We start from the raw sequence: 17,213 nt of genomic DNA, 5'->3' as shown, positions 1-17,213 counted from the left end.
CCGCTGCCAGGGTTGTGCTATAACCTGGGCATATCTTATCAGTGATTGTGGCTAGCAGGTGCTCTAACGAATCCAGGTTTTCGTAGTCGACCGGGGATTCTCTGCCTTCAGCCATTTAGTCGTTTGTTTGGTTTTATTGCTGAATTCCTTAACTTTACGCTTGTAAGCTAGTTGAAATGTTTAAGGAAAACTTATCAACAAATTGTTCTTAAGTTATTAAAAACCAACTTAAATTATTGGGATGTTAAAAGTACCCTTAAAGTAATTGCTATTGTTATTACTCAGGTTGTTGAGATAACCAGGGGATTACTTTAGGTGCGTTACTTTTAGCGGATTTGATTTCTAAAATTTTAAAGTTAATTTAAAAGTTGTTTGAATCAAATCTCAAATTGTTTAATTGTTTCTACTAGACACTCCTTAAGTTATTTAAGCGAGCGACAAGAAAAAAACAAAAATTTAAATTTAAATTAAAATTAAAAAAAATAAATTAAAAATTATTTAAAAAATTTTTTTCTATTATTTTTAATTTTTAATTATTTTTTTTCAAAATTCAATAGTTGGTTTGTCAATTTGGATGCGAGATTTAATTGTGTGGGCGTTTTAGGGACTTGGTTGAATTATTTAATTAATAAGTAATTATTAATTAAAAAGGCTAGGTTTGTTTGTATTGTCGATGTTTCTAATTGAGTAGTGAGACAGCTATTCAATAAAAATATTCAAGTGTATCTGTGTATACATTTGTAATCTTAATTCTTAATTAAAATTATTTTTCTTATACACAGCAATAAATAAGTTCATGAGGCGGGACTTTCTGTCCGCCCTCCAGTGATGTGGAATGACTCCAGAGGAGCGCGCTTCTTCCACTGGGAAAAAGAAGCTGCGACCACGCATGCGTGAAAGCCTTATGAGATCAAAATCTCTGCTCTACGCACAGCAATACAAGAATAGGTCAATTACGCTCACCACACCCAACACAAGCTCACGTCAATTGATCACTATTGTTCCCGTAGGCAGAAACTCGTGCGCCGGGCAAATGTAAGACTCCCGTCGTGTTGGAACAACGTTTTAATAACTGGTTAGCTACGCCAATTATTAAAGTTGGAGTTGGACGTGAAGGTTCACTGTTGGTTAGACGCTCGTAACTCGGTCGTGATTTCCGTCCGCAGGCCTGATGAATTAATGCTCAGCGTTTTGTCACTAGAGCAAACACATGTATATTCTCTCGATAAGAGTAGTCTTTTTTTTTTTTTTTTTTTTTTCGAGACAGTAGGTACCATCAAAGTAATTTCAGTGCTTTTGAAGCACAAAGTGGTTTAAACGCGTTATTAACTTTTGTTCTTATTTTTATTTTTAAGGTTTTTTTTTTGTTAGTAAAGTCTCAGCGCAGGCTGGGCACACGCTTTGGAGCGAGTGAGAGGAAAAGAGACGAGGGGAAGCGAGGGGGGGGGGGGTTGTGACGCTCCTGTCTGCAAGTTTAAGTTACGTTTGGTCAGGAGGGAACACTCTACCTTTATGGAATGGTTTACAATCAAAATTTAGCAATTAATCAGCCTCACACGGGGCACCAATAAGGCTGTAGTGAAAGTGACGGATGGTCTAGTCACGGACGCCTGCGTCTGTGACGTGGATATTATGAAAAATAATATCTCCTCGAAAGTTTGGGGCACCACCTGAAATATAGTTTCCAGGAGACTATTAAGCTCTCTTGATTAACACTTACTTAATTAATTAACTGTGGTAACTTAATTAATTATTAGCGTAATCAATCTATTTATCTGAAGTCACTACTCGTGATGTAATGTCCTTTACTGATCAGAGGCTCTTAGATTGATTATAATACACTCCAAAGTAACGTGATCAAGACCAACGTAATTTTATAGATTTATTTAGGAATAAAAGAACAGAAAGAAACAGGAAAGATGCAAAGGAGAATGAGATGATCCCGACAATATCGCGATGGAAGCGTAAACCAGTTATGAAGCAATGTCAATACTGCATCAGACACGTATGTAACTGATGGGAAAGTTGAGACGTTCTAGTCTAACTGTCAACCTCAGGCAAGTAATGATATTACTAAACCCCAACACACCAATCTGTGCAGAGATGACAAGCGGCGGCTTACTTTGGCGATGAATGGAGGGATGAATGGGATGGATGGATGGATGAGAGGGTGATGAGTAGATGCAGAAGGTCGGTCAGGAGGTGAGGGAGGAGGCAGGCGGCTTTGGAGGGAGGCGTCCTGGTTCTCAGCGAGGTGACTTGGAGGTGATGAGGACACGCAGCTTCAGGCGTCGATGGCACTCTCGGATCGTCTTCCGGACCGCCGTGGATCTTTCGTCGCAGACGGGGTGATCGTAGCTGGCAGAGAGCGGCGTAGGACCGAAGGCGTATCTTTCTCTCGTGCCAGGTGATTCACCGGTCTGAACAACCTTCTAGAGTGGTCGCCTTAATGACACACTCCAGGCAGCGGAAGGTTGTTGGAAGTTGGACTCGCGTGCTCGTCACGGCCGCCGGCTGTGATCACGTGGTGTGACTGGGCCGTTCCTGAAGGAGGCTCTGGCTTGGCAGACCGCTGTAGGACGAGGGCGACGTGCAACTTTGGAGAAGTTCTCGATCACTCTCACACTTGGATGGGCAGCGAGTGGAACGCTGGCACGGCTTCAAGGGTGGAGGAGAAGCAAGAGTCTTTGCAGGAACTTGAGCAGGAACCGTCGGAGAAGTTGGTTGTAGTTGGTTGTAGGAGGCGAAGGAGCCAGAAGGAGCGGCAGAAGAAGAGGGGAGAGGAGCACAGAGGGACACAGAGGGCTGAACAGAGGGGTGAACAGAGAGTATGAACCTCTGTAGACTGGGTCTTTTAAACTCTCATAAAGAGTCTCCTTGTCCAGTCTTGATTGGTTGAAGGAGTTCCATCACCTGTTGCTGATTGGACGATAGTTTCCAAGCCGTCCTCCTCCTCCTCCCCTGACAAGGTCGTAAATTCCAGTCTTGAGATGGGAGATTTTGATCCCCCCAGTACCAGAGTTTTATTTGACAATAAAACATTACCTGAGTTGTAAAGTTGCTCACAATCTGTCAAAACTTTCCCATCTCAATTCAAGCATTCAAACGACACCAAACATGACCATTCTAGCACATTGTCTTCTTATAATGATCAACATAACAATCAACCATTCATGTCAAGTTTAACATCACATGTTCAGGGCATCTGGTTTGCTTGAACATCCTGTGGAAATCATGGGTTATTATGGGAAACAAAGTCCTTTTTAAGAAATACACATTAAGACACATTCACATACAAGTCTGTCTTTGTTCATCTGGAACCTGGAAAAGGGGGAGCTGTGTGTGCCCCCCACCAAACAGGGTTCATGAGTTGGTCAGGGTTTTTCCTCTTACGCCACAGCATCCTGGACTGTTGCTCTAGTCTCTCCCCCCTTTGACCATTCCAATGATTTATGGTCCTTATCGGAGGGTTCAGAAACCTCTGAGCTGCAACAGGCATAGTGGGAACCCAAGGAGATGTCTCCGAGTTGAAGTTACACATTCCAGAAAAGTCCACCAGGTCCATGCTTGAATCTCTGGAGAAGGAATCACTACAGGGGTGCAGTATTTGTTCAGGCAGACTGGACAGGCACTGCAGGACATGAATACAGACTCTGAAGAGACTTCCCAGTTGGTCCAGGAGCAAGGCGTGGTGGCTGATGAAGAGGAAGATGAGGGTTTTTCTGACCTCACAGAGGACCCCACAGTACTAGATCTGGTGGTTCAACAGGCTTCAGCCTATCCTGACATCGGCACCGCCTCCTCCACAGTGCCTCCTGGCCCCAGCACCTCCACAGTGCCTCCTGGCCCCAGCTCTTCCACAGTGCCTCCTGGCCCCAGCACCTCCATGCTGGCTGCTGGCCCCAGCCCCTCCACAGTGGCAGATGAAACTACTGTAAGTACCAGTTACTACACATATTTTAGTCATCTTTAACAATCATTGGTGTCAATAAAGGCTTTGCGTTGCTATTTTCTAACAATTCATTCTGACCTTCATTTTTATAGGCTGTTGATGACCAGAATGTGCCTGGATACGAGCACGTGGACAAACTTGCCGAGTACCTGGTCGGGCTCAGGGATCAGAGCTCTCTGTGTCTCAGTAATCTGCAGGTGAGCCAAATAATTGCACTTTGGTAGAGCCTGGACACTCGAGACAAAGAGCGGGTGGTTTATGCGGCACGGCACCAGGAGAGACTTTTGAGTGGACGCTTTAGGACCCCAAAGAGGTCCTCAAAAACTCCAGGTGTGGAGAGCACAACCCGCTGCATGTTAGGTGCAAGCAGTGCCCCAGCTCAGTGGCCTGATTGTTGTAGGTTGGTGGAGTCCATTTTTCTAAGACTCTGTGTTCTCTACAAAAGCCCTAAAAAGAAAGGCAAGGGAACAGTTTCAAGGTGGTCCATAATTTTAAGGGACTACCGCAAAATCAGGGAGCTTGTCATCAGCAATGCCCGGGTGATGGAGGGAACTGAGATGCAGCTTGTGGAAGTAAATCAGAACACCCTCATACAGTGGCACAACAGCAGGCAGAAGAGACAGGAGCTCTCTGTATTGCTGCAAGGCACTGCCTTAGCTCCTGTGATCCTGGTGTCAGAGGAGCCTCTTCAGGAGTTAAGATCACAACACTGAACCTGTCCCTGCACAGCAGGAAGACCAGTACCGGCTACCGGAGAACACTGCCGGTCAGGCAAAGCAGAGGCAGACAAATCGGTCAATCCTGCCAAAAGGTACAGTGGAGAGGCAGTTGTTTTTCCTGTCCCCAGCAGCAGCCTCGGCCTCCACCTCAGAACCTGCTGTCCAGCACCAGGTTGTCTCACAGGCAGTACAACCTGTTGTTCTTTTTCAGTTTGTCCCGCCTGTGACATCAGGTACTACCCCTAAGAGGCCATAAAAGAGGACTGTGCAAGCAAATACCTGCAAGAAATGTGGCCAGTTCCGTACAGCAGAGACTGGTCATAGTCAGTTTCGTGGGACGGTGTACTGCCCGCATTTTGAGCCACTCGCAAAACAGCAGTGGTTAGAAGAGATGAGGAAGAAATTCCTCAAATGAAGATCTTCTATCCATAGTTATATTTGCGCATAGTTATATTTATACATAGTTATATTTGTACATAGTTATCTTTATATAGCGTTATATTTGTATATTTTCTTGTGTGAATGTTCTTCAGGTATCTTGCAGCTGACCTGCCCAAGGCAATACACCACTACTTCTACTGTGGTAGTGGTGTAGCCACAAGGGGCACAGAAAAAAGTGTGACCAACTGCATTGAGACCTAAACGTATCTTAGGTTCTCATGCACTGATCGCCAACACTACTATCCCCATTAACTGTCTGACGGTAGAGCAAAACAAAAGTGCGACCAACACATTTCTAAGGAGCAAAACTCGACCTTCTTCTATTGAGCAAAGTCTCCTTGCATACATCATCCAGCAGTGTTATCCATTCAAGGCGGTCCTGTGAGCAGATGTCCAACCACAGTTGCTCCATCTCAGGTGGCAGAACGCCTTTCCATCTGTCTTCAGTAAGCTTTTGTCTAGTTATTATATGTTGTATTTATTGAAATGTTTGTCTATACTATGTAGCAATTGATTTCTCATATGTTGCAGAGATGTTGCGATTCTGTCTGGACCATCTCCAGCTTCCACATCAGTGTGTCCAAGGCTCCGAGCATCACTGCAGGACACATCTGTACATCAACAATAGTTCTTTTCAGAGCTGTACATATCTGTGTGTTTTATTGTCCTGTCAATTATACTTCATAACTGCAATAAAATACAGTAGCACTTCTGAGAATGAGGCAAGTGACATGTTCAACATGTGGTCTGTTTATTGATTGTGATACATGTACAGTATCTATTAAATTATCTTTTCATCTTACATGACAGTGATTCAACATACTATTTCACTATTTCACACATTATACACACGTTTGAGCTAATACACTTGAATGCTTTCGGGGAGATACAACATGTGCAGACAGGAGGTAGAGGACTGCATAACGACGACAACCAGGATTGTATGTGAACAAAGATGGAGGTAAGGTCAGTGCATGAAGTAGGGGCCACTCCAATAGACACACACAACACAGAAGGATTCACACAGCAGTTTGTTTGATCATTGTGCAGCGGCATCGGATAACACTCAGAATGTTTACTTACAAAAGTAATTTCACAAACATCAAGACCTGAAAGGGCAACACATGCCATGCAGAAAAAATGGCTATTTATTTTAAATAGTTAAAGTCAACATAGGAGGTGATTTAATATGGAGATGTAGCAGATTGAAGGCTGGCAATGGAAAGATCCATGATATCAGCCCGTTACATTTGGGCATTCCAGTCCTTCTGGTGAGAGGAAACAAAAAAAGTACCACATTAAAAGTGTCGCATTAATCACAATCTCAACAGATGTGATCCACTTCAAATATTTCACTGTTTGTGTTTATTAACAGTAAAATATAAATAATTATAATGAGTACATATTAGATAAATATACATTTATGAAGTTGTTAAAAATGGCATGAAAGTGCAAAATCTCTGAATCCAGCATTTAAACCATTCAACCACAGGTAAGCAACCCTGCATCTGAGAGTATGTGCTCCATTGAAAGTGTTCCCCTAACACAAACACATGAAGAAAGGTTCCTCATGGACTAGGCAGTTCAGCAGACTCCCAGGTTCAAATCCCAGCGAAGTCTTAAAAAAGTGTCGTTTTTGCGGCTACAAATGCTTGAAACAGAGCCGTATTGTGACAAATGGTCGTGCTTCCCATTTCCTTTTTTCTTTCTTCCTTTCCTTTCCTTCCACCTTTTCTTCTTCCCCTTTCTTCCCCCCTTCTTCCCCTTTCTTCCCCATCTTACCTGGCCAAGTGTTCCCCAGCTTTAGACCGCTCGGCCATCCTGACTGTGTGGAGCAGTTAACTCCGCCCCCCTCCACCCTCTCTCACCCATTGGGGCAGGGCCACTGAGTTATAGCGTGTGAGAGTAAGGGCGCTTTTTGCAGTAATTTTCCTGCAGCTCCTGGCTGCACACCTCAGTGTTCTGGGAGTTTGAGAAGTTGTTTTTGAACGAACCAGACCCAGTCAGAACCCGATCAGACCCTTTCCTGGCCATTTTGATCATGAACTGTGCCGTCGCATTGCTGATGACGCATTCACATGAACAAAGCCTCTTCCAATATTTGCTGCCCTCATGTGGGGAAAGTTAGAAGTGAAAAGGTGGAGCGAGGCTCGCAGCGGGGCGAGCCAGAGGTGTGAAGAATCTCAACGGGGGGCGACTTGGATTGAGTCTCCCAAGACAGAACACCACAGTGAGAAAGCACCCAAAAGAGAGCTGCAGTGTTCTGCAGCTCTCCAGCAGGGATCAGGTCCGCGGCCAAAACTCAACTCGCTTGTGTTCACATCTTGGACTTCTGAGAGGAAAAAGGTTTGTCTCAAGACAGAACCCCTAGTGTGAAAGCACCCTAAATTAAAAGCTAAAATGTCTCAGTTGATAACATCTATTTCGTGATAACAGCAGATGGAGACAGGGTCACAGTGATACCCTAATTTAATTTCACAGCTCTTGAATTCCACTTCCAGAAGGTAGGACTAACCCAGGTGACTCTGAGAATAACTGTGACTGGATATCATCGACTGAACAGCTGTATCTCAATTTTGTCATGTGACAGTAGTCATTTACAAAACCACAGGCCTCTGCTTTGATCAGATCACACAGCCATCCTGACTGTCTGTGACTGTGTGGTCTTGTGACCCCTCCCCCTCTTTGTGCCCGATAGGTTGCATGTGAGAGCGACAGCTAAGTTGACAAAAAAGTCATGGAAATGCTGGCTCATCGTAGCCCATCACAGTTACTGAGGACGTGGAACTAAAGTTGCAAATTCTGGCAGGATCTTTGAAGAATGGACTGCTGCAGATTGGAGAGGGATTTGATTAAAAATGAGTGTTTTTATTGATGCCAATTCCATGTTTGTTAAGTTTCCTCTCTGTCACCCATGTTTCTCTATTGCTTCTTGACTGGCTGTGTTCCATCCTGGGGAGGGGAGTGGGTTGCTCCACCACAGTTTAAAAATATCCAGAGAGGAACCCTTCAATTGAATGGAGGTATAATGCAGTACAGTGTAATGGTTTGTTCGTGTGCGAACACAACTCAACATAAACAGTTTGTGTCACATGGTGTTGGATAGTGACTGGTATCATAGTCATTGCAGTGTTGTTTCGAATAGCAGTTAGTATTGAATTAAAACATACTGTCAGAAGTGGGATTCGAACCCACGCCTCCAGGGGAGACTGCGACCTGAACGCAGCGCCTTAGACCGCTCGGCCATCCTGACTGTGTGGAGCTGTTAACTCCGCCCCCTCCACCCTCTCTCACTCATTGGGGCAGGGCCACTGAGGAAAAGCATGTGAGAGTCAGAGCTAATGTTTGTCTCAGTTTTCAACATCTATTTGATTATAACATCAGATGGAGACAGGGTCACAGTGATAACCAAAGTTAATTTAACTGGTCTTGAACAAACCATCTGCAAAAATCACTGCCATTGCCACCCTGTCGAGCTCTCCCTTGTTAATTTACTGATTTACGTACAAAGTAAATCGAGTCAGGGCGATTGACGGCGATCAGCGGCTCCCAACATGGCAGCGACGCTACTGGAGTGGCTGACACTTCCCAACTTTAGCTACATCTGCCGATTCCGGCTTATCAAGACGACACAACTTGTCTACGGCAACAGTCGCAGTCGTTCAGTTTTTTAACTACAGTACTGGCAGCCAGTCGCGGTGCATTGACCAATCAGAGACGTGTGCCTCCTCTCTGATAGAAGCACCATGTCTACGGTAACAGTGTTGCCACAGTGTCACGAGAAGCAGGTGTTGACACTGTTGTTGTTGGCAATACATCCATATGAAAAGATTGTTTGAAGTGGGATTTGAAGCCACACCTCCAGGAGAGACTGCAACCTGAGCACTCTGTCATCCTGACATGTTTACCCTTACTGAGTGAAGGAGTATGACAGTTCTTTCTTTGTTTTCTATTATCGTGACCTGAAGTCAGCAAAAGCATGACACTGTTTTACCAGAAGATGCTGTCAGAAGCCAACCCGAAAGTCTAGAAGAGAAAGCAAACTGGACATGATGCCTTTGGTGAAGTGTCAATCAGTGTCAAATAAGAAACTGGTTGCAGTATTTTGAAATATATTGTAAGAAGTGGGATTCCAACCCACACCTCCAAGATAAACTGCAACCTTAACGCAGCACTTTGCACTGCTCAACCATCTTGACATGCTCTGTGTCAGAGAATGATTTTTTTTCTTTTTAAATCACGAAAGCATGATTTTTTTTTGCTTGCTGTAGGATGCACCACTGATGCCCATCAGCTGTACCCACTCTTCATGTCACGCCTCTCAGCGTACGTCTTTGAATGGGATGAAGCCCTTATATACCGCAGTTGGTCTCATCTAAACTTGTAGTGGTGCATGGTATTGTAGTCATAGCAATTGGTGTTCCATCGAAATGTGTCAGAAGTGAGATTCGAACCCAAGCGTCCAGGAGAGACTACGACCTGAACACCTGCTGCTGAAATGTTGAATGAATTTTTGAGTGTTGGCCAACTATGTTTCTCCCTTATCAACATCCTCTGCCAATTGCTGTCCTTGCTCCCCAGTGCCGAAATTTGAACAAGCCGGAACAAGGAAGTTTGACCAGGCGTAAGCAGAGGATGGAGCAGTAGGTGTGCCATCAAAACACGTTGTCAGAAGTGGGATTCGAACCCACGCCTCCATGTAGAGTGCCTATGGATGTTATTCATTCCTTCCTGCGCCTGCATTGTTGCCTTAATTGATTTCATCTGACATGATGACACAAGCTAGCTGATACGGTACCAGCAAACGCGAACCAACCATCCCCACACCGGAGGTTTATACTGGTAAGCTGGGCTTCAGCAGAAATTTTCTCGTTTCTAGTTTCTAGTTTTTGCTTTTACTTTGTCATTTCCGGTTTTGTTTGTTTCCATTTCCTGATTTCATTTCACCTTCACAGCAGCACAGCTGGAACCTATCCTGTCATCAAGCCTCACTGATTTCAGCACCTTGGTTCCAGACAGTGTACCCAGAAGGTTACTTTGCGTCCACCGGTAGGTTCCTCTCGTGCATTTGTTCCAGCGTGTTTGATAACTTTTAGAATGTGTGTGTCTTATCTTGGCTTTTATTCTGTTACAGGTCTTTGGAGACCACTCTTGTGCGCACTGGTGCGCTGTTGTCCTCACCACTCAAGGTCCGGTTACAGTATTTCTGACGTGGGGTCTGGATGCTGTAGTGCTGCACTGTTTCGCACTCCGCTGTAGTGATGATCATTAACTCTCGTTCAGTAAAAAGAACAAATCTTTTTTTGAGTCTTACAGTTCTTTATTTCGCCACCGAGTGGTGACACGCAATACTGTGATTGAATTGTAATTGCAGTTGGATTTAAACGTCCATTTAATTGACTTCACCGACATATTACAAATAAAACAAAGTGTCAAACATGGCATGCTGTTAAACAGTTTTGACCAAATTTTGCAATTTTTCTGTTTGCAGACATACTGCATGCAATTTACTGCTTGAATGAAGAAGTGGTTGGACGCCATTGCATGGTATAAATGTCCAACCTCAGAGCTTCTGATGCCTTCATTAGTTAGATTATGCATCACAACAATATTAATCATGAGGCAAAGTCTAAACCATCTTGAAGAGTTGGCCTGGTGTTTGACACCATATGAACAAGTAAAATGTCAGCAAATATCACCACTGAGGTAAGAATGCAGGCACTCTCTTCAGATAAACGTTAGAAGATAAATAAAATAACAGAGGAAGATTTTAAAAATTGTTTATTTTTTTCAAAACATAATTAAAATAAATGACTCTCTCCAGCACCTGGAACTGGTTCTGCAGCATCCTCCTTGACACCCCACAGGAACAGGGTCTGAGAGACAAGAATGTTAGTGGTCACACACACACTGCACCATCATGGTTTTAGCATAGAAAGAAGTACCTGCAATGGGATTATACACCCTGCATTGCCCACATGTATTTTTGTGTGAGGTCTGGCGGGGCGAATGGTTGAAAGGGTGAAGAGAGAGAGAGAGAGATGGGGCAACAGGGAAAATAACAAAAGCCTCAGCACCATAAGTGTTCCTCCCACAGCCATGTTGTGAACCCATGTGGCAGATGACAGTTAATGACCAAGCAGCCTACATTCACTTCACATCCAGTTTTAACTTAAATAAAAACTGTAAATGAAAACCCGAGGGATGTGCCCAATTTAATGCGCGCACTACCGTATTTTCCGGAGTATAGAGCACAACGGAATATTAGGCGCACCCACGAAATCTAAGAAGGAAAATAGATCTTTATCAATTTGCGCTGTTTTCGCCCGCGTGTCCGCAGCTCCGCAGAGACGATCTACTGGAGGGTGATAAAGATATCTATCTCTGCGGAGCTGCGGGCGAAAACAGCACAAAATGAGCGCTTTGAAGTTAAACACCCGTGATGTCATCGATTTGATGTGATGAGCCTCAATATTTTTGCCAGCATGACGCTCTTTGGACTGTAAAAACTAGGGATGCCCCGAGAGACAGGGAGGAGTTGACGTCACGTATTTGTCCACGATCCCACAACGCAGCACGAGCGAGCTGCTAGTCCGACTTAACGATCTTATTTTGGAGCCCTTATCAGATGACAGCGACGACACCCCGAGGAAATCATACATGATGAGCAGTCAAACAAAGAGGAGCGACATATGGAGTCATTTTATTGAAACTTCGGCCACTGAAGCAAAATGCAAGGTCTGCAAAAAGAAGCTCTCAACCAAAAGTGGGAATACTTCGAATTTAACTTGACGCTTAAAAAACTCATATCCTACTGAGCTGCTAGCAAAGGCCAGGAGAAATGATGATGGTGCCGCCACAGCAACTGGAGCTATTACCACAGCCACCACTTCCTCTCCGGCATCTGGATCAGCTTCTGTATCCTCCGTAGCACCATCCATATCCTCCCAACAGTCAGTCAAACCAGGAGGCCAGCAGCAAACTACCATGAGCACTTTTACGACAAGGCCCATGAGTTCTTCAAGGCAAAGTCAGTTGGATATGGCTCTAGTCAAAATGGTTGCAATAGACTTCCAACCATTTTCACTTGTGGATGACAAGGGCTTCAGGGAATCCACGCATCTTCTTGACCCATTGTACAGCATACCCAGCAGAAAAACTTTGTCCAACACTTTAATGCCTGGGCTGTACAACAAAATAAAGGGTGTCACAGTTGTTTGTCTCACAACAGACCACTGGACCTCTGTGACGACAAGTTACATGGCAGTTACTTGTCACTTCATTGAGGACTTTCAGCTGAACACCTACCTCCTGGACTGTTTTGTTCTGACAGAGAGACACACTGGTGCACACCTAGCTGATGAGCTGAGCCGTGTAACAATGGAATGGGATCTGAGGGACAAGATAGTTGGTTGTGTCACAGACTGTGCCAGCAACATTGTTTGGGCTCTAAAGCACCACCTGCCCTGGGATCATATACCTTGGACCAAGGACTGCTGTCGAAGGTCAAGGCAACTGTTGAATTCTTTCACAGAAGCACAGTTGCTTCAGACAAATTAAAAGCAGCACAACAGCAGATGGGTGAAGAGCAACTGCGTCTGAAGCAGGATGTGGCCACAAGGTGGAATTCAACATTTTACATGTTGCAGCTGTTTATTGAAGTGAAAAACCCTCTCATCTCCACTCTGGCACTCATTAATGCCTCTCTGCCAACACTGACACCAGATGAGTGGAAAATGGCCACAGAGATTGTCACCATTCTTCAACCATATGAAGAGGTAGTCACTGAAGTGAGTGCTGAAAGGTAAGTAGTAACATGAACATAAGCTGTTGCACCACAACAGTTCACGGATGTGTTAACATTCAGATCATCTCTGACCGGAGGAACAGGCAACAGAGTCCATCAAGGGTCAACTTGTTTTCCTTATATATATATATATATATATATATATATATATATATATATATATATAGGGAGTAACAATCAGATATATATATATATACACATAAAAAGTTCGCAGTCCTTTGAACGGGAAATAGAACTGAACGAAACTCTACATCGGAAAGGGTAGGGAAAGAGAGAAGCAAACAATACAACACATGTTACCTGGAACATCTTCTTAATCATGATCCATGCACTCATATTTAGGAACTATTCATCCAACAATAAAGCAGAGGAATTCAGCACTTCAGTTGGAGCTACAGCGGACGATTAAGTGTTGTTTGTAAGTCACGACAAGACGTCCGGTAGCGCCTTTCAAAATAAACTAAAAGGAGGAAACCGTATCTGTGCATGGGCAAAAGTGAACTTCTCACTCCGTCAGATGATTCGTAGTTCTCAGTTGATTTTGAAGAGTCGTTCAAATGAACGAATCGTTCAAAGAACGACCCATCATTACTCCGCTGGTGCCCCAGGCATCTGTTTGCAAGCAGTTAATGTAGCGCGCATCTCCTTTGACGGCCGCTAAACCTGTTTGGGCAGCGAGTCCGCTCAGACGTCCGTCAGGGCGGCCATGGTTCGCACCCAATGGTTCTAATGGTTAGACCACGATCACCTGTTAGGTAGCCTCGAGTCTTGGGTGGAACCCCGGCTGGTGCGACTCTACGTTTTCCTTTATCCCTCCCATCTGTTACACCTGGGCTTCAGCCACAGAGAGATGGTATGAGGGGAATGGGACCTCCTGCAGTCAAGTTACATCCGGTGGAAGGCAGGGTGCTCCCTTCGACAAATGTTGCCTGTGCTTTTAGCTTGGACCACGACGTAAGACAAGAGTAACAGATGGGGGTACATTCATCGCCGGTGTTAACCAGTTTTGCCAATAGCGAAGCCCTGCTAAGGGGTAAGCACGCTGAACCAGAATGCATTGCACGCTTCATAGAACGGGTGTTGCGTTCTGTAACCCCGCTTTTTTCATCTCAGCTTCACAGCAGCACAGCTGGAACCTATCCTGTAATCCAACATCACTGATTTCAGCACCTTGGTTCCAGACAGTGTTGCCAGATGGTTATTTCACATCCACCGGTCAAGACCTTTCTCTAGTGCATTTGTTCCGTGTTTGATAACTTTTAGATTGTGCGTGTCTTATCTTTTAATCTGTTTAAGGTTTTTCCCCGATCCTGTGTGTTTTTCTCGCACCGTCCTTGTTTCCTGTGTGTTGTTTCGAATAGCAGTTGGTGTTGAATTAAAACATACTGTCAGAAGTGGGATTCGAACCCACGCCTCCAGGGGAGACTGCGACCTGAACGCAGCGCCTTAGACCGCTCGGCCATCCTGACTGTGTGGAGCTGTTAACTCCGCCCCCCTCCACCCTCGCTCACCCATTGAGGCAGGGCCACTGAGGAAAAGCATGTGAGAGTCAGAGCTCATGTTTGTCTCAGTTTATAACATCTATTTCGTGATAACATCAGATGGAGACAGGGTCAGAGTGATGACCAAAGTTAATTTAACTGGTCTTTAAACGAAAGAGTTGTTGTTTTTCTTAAATCTGACTGTAAATAAGCGACAGCATCAGAGTGTTTTAGCAAAAGATGCCGTCAGAAGTGGGACTTGAACCCACAATTTAAGAAAGCAACCAAGACACTTCGCCATTGGTGAAGTGTTCAATCAGTGTCACGTTGCAGCAGATAGTGAGAGTACAGGTTGAGAGGTGTTGCTGTCCTAATGGCATGGTGGCTGATGAAGAGGAAGATGATGATCACCTTCTCCACGTCCCAGTGGCAGTGGCCAGAGATACTTCAGCAGAGGATGAGCATACATATATATTTTTAACTTCATCTGCATCAATCTCTGGGGTCAATGAAGGCGTTGCCTTTTGTTGTATCAGTGTCACATAGCAACATATAATGAGAAAACATCATCTTAATACATTGTCAGAAGTTGGATTTGAACACATGCCTTGGACTGCTCAGCCATCCTGACGTGTTTCCACTTATTTGGTTAGGGAGCATCACACTGTAGTTGATTGCAATGCATTCGTCTAAAAACATTGTTAGAAGAAGGATTCGAACTCACACCTCCAGGAGAGACTGCAACCTGATCCCAGGACCTTGGACCGCTCAGTCATCCTGACACATTTTCCTTTGTTCAATGGTTTTATATATCACAGATTTGAGTGTTTCATCCAGAAACGCCATCAGAAATGGAAACACCTTACGAAGAGAAAGCAACCTGGACATGGTGCCTTTGATGTAGTGTTCAGTCAGTGTCACATAACAACAGACAATGAGAGTACAGGTTGCAGTAATTTCATATGAATACATTGTTAGAAGTGCCTTACAGAAGGCCTTTTTGCAGACAGATGCTGTCACACTGTTCCTACATCTGCATCCTTTTGTGATGAGGACAAAAACCAAAGATTTTCCAAAGTATTCAGCCACTACGTCATCATCTAGGGACCACCCCGCACAGCCGCCGCCTGGTCTTGCAAGCTTTCACCGATTGGTGCTGCATCCGCCTGGCTGTGCCAGAAGGCACCCATTGTCAGAAGTGGGATTTGAACCCACACCTGCAGGAAAGAGTGCAAACAGAGCATTGGACCACTCAGCCATCCTGAAGTGCTTTCCCATCTTTGTGAAGGAGTATAAATGTTATCGCTATCAGAAGTGGGATTCAAACCCACAACTTAAAGGTACATTCAAAATGCCAGCTACTTCCGCAAGCGACACAACTGATTTACGTACAAAGTGAATCGAGTCAGGGCAATTGACGGCGATCAGCGGCTCCCAACATGGCAGCGACGCTACTGGAGTGGCTGACACTTCCCAACTTTAGCTACATCTGCCGATTCCGGCTTCTCAAGACGACACAACTTGTCTACAGCAACAGTCGCAGTAGTTCAATTTTTTAACTACAGTACTGGCAGCCAGTCGCGGTGCATTGACCAATCAGAGACCAGATCGCGGAGGGACGTGGGCCTCCTGATAGAAGCAAAACACAGCCAAACTGCAAACAACCGCACATTCAGAGCTGGACACGCACCGGGCACCTCTTCACTTCTGGAGAGACGTCACTCACTCGGCAACCCCTCCCACATGCAGCGGCCACACACATAGAGGAACAGCGCACCTGCAGCAGACACTCTACATTCACTCCTTCAAAAGCCTATTTTAGGGCTTGGAACGCATTATTTCTTTTTCCATTCATTGTTATGGGAAAATAGATTCAGTTTTCGAACAAATCACTTCTTCAACGGCCGTCTGGAACGGATTGTGGTCGAGAACCGAGGTACCACTGTAGTTGTGTCACATTGTGTTGGATAGTGACTGGTATCATAGTCACTGCAGTGTTGTTTCGAATAGCTGTTGGTGTTGAATTAAAACATACTGTCAGAAGTGGGATTCTGTGTTGAAGTAATATTGGAGTGTTGGCCAATAGGGGTTCTCCATTTTCAACATCACCCTCCAGTCGCTGTCCTTTCTCTCCCAGTTGCTTCACGATTTGACAAATCCGAAGCGAGGATGTTTGACCAAGAGCTTCAGCGTCAGGGAGGCGGAGACGTACTGAGTGAGCGGTCGACGCACAGAGATTTGTTTTTTCAGCAATATGGTGAGTATTTACACATTTGTGGCTGTGCTGTGTGTTGTATAGTAATGCATTAAAATAACGTTACCTGCATAAAACTAACTTTGCGTCATGCGTGTCATGCTGTTATTGCCATATTCAGCGAGCCGGCACGCCAACACTTGAAGTAACTCATCTGACATGTCCTTGATTGTATTATTTTAATCGACGCATCTATATTCCTCCTGTTTTACTTAGCAACTGCAATGGTCAAGTTTATTTGGATGTACTACTGCCGTGTGAAGCCAGGTGTTGATTAACATCTGGTTTGTTTGCATTCTTGATGATAATAAAGCATCACAGAGCACGGATAAAATAAGCCAGTATAGACTGTATGATGTTTCAAATGATCCCATATGGTGTATAATAATAACATGAGCCGAAAAATTCTCAATGGAAATCAGGTGAATTCATTACGCAGAATGCCGTTAATATAAGTCTGACACTCGTTTTGTGATGTAACCAGTCACATTTTAATATCTCCCAATACAGGCCACGACATCCAAGACGCACAAGGTGATGCCTGACTCTGTCTGGATGG

At 44.6% G+C, this 17,213-nt stretch overlaps 2 non-coding genes across 2 annotated transcripts; both read right to left on the bottom strand.

The window, feature by feature from the left end:
- Positions 1-8,282: 8,282 nt before the first annotated feature.
- Positions 8,283-8,365, bottom strand: trnal-cag (transfer RNA leucine (anticodon CAG)). Its single transcript has one exon. It is a non-coding gene; the product is annotated as a tRNA-Leu (tRNA).
- Positions 8,366-14,305: 5,940 nt separating this feature from the next.
- Positions 14,306-14,388, bottom strand: trnal-cag (transfer RNA leucine (anticodon CAG)). The gene has a single exon. It is a non-coding gene; the product is annotated as a tRNA-Leu (tRNA).
- Positions 14,389-17,213: the final 2,825 nt, after the last annotated feature.

This window comes from Synchiropus splendidus, chromosome 9 (genome assembly GCF_027744825.2).
Source record: "Synchiropus splendidus isolate RoL2022-P1 chromosome 9, RoL_Sspl_1.0, whole genome shotgun sequence".
Lineage (NCBI taxonomy): Eukaryota > Metazoa > Chordata > Actinopteri > Syngnathiformes > Callionymidae > Synchiropus > Synchiropus splendidus.
The sequence above is the reverse complement of the archived record's forward strand: the minus strand, read 5'-3'. Positions and strand labels throughout refer to the sequence as shown.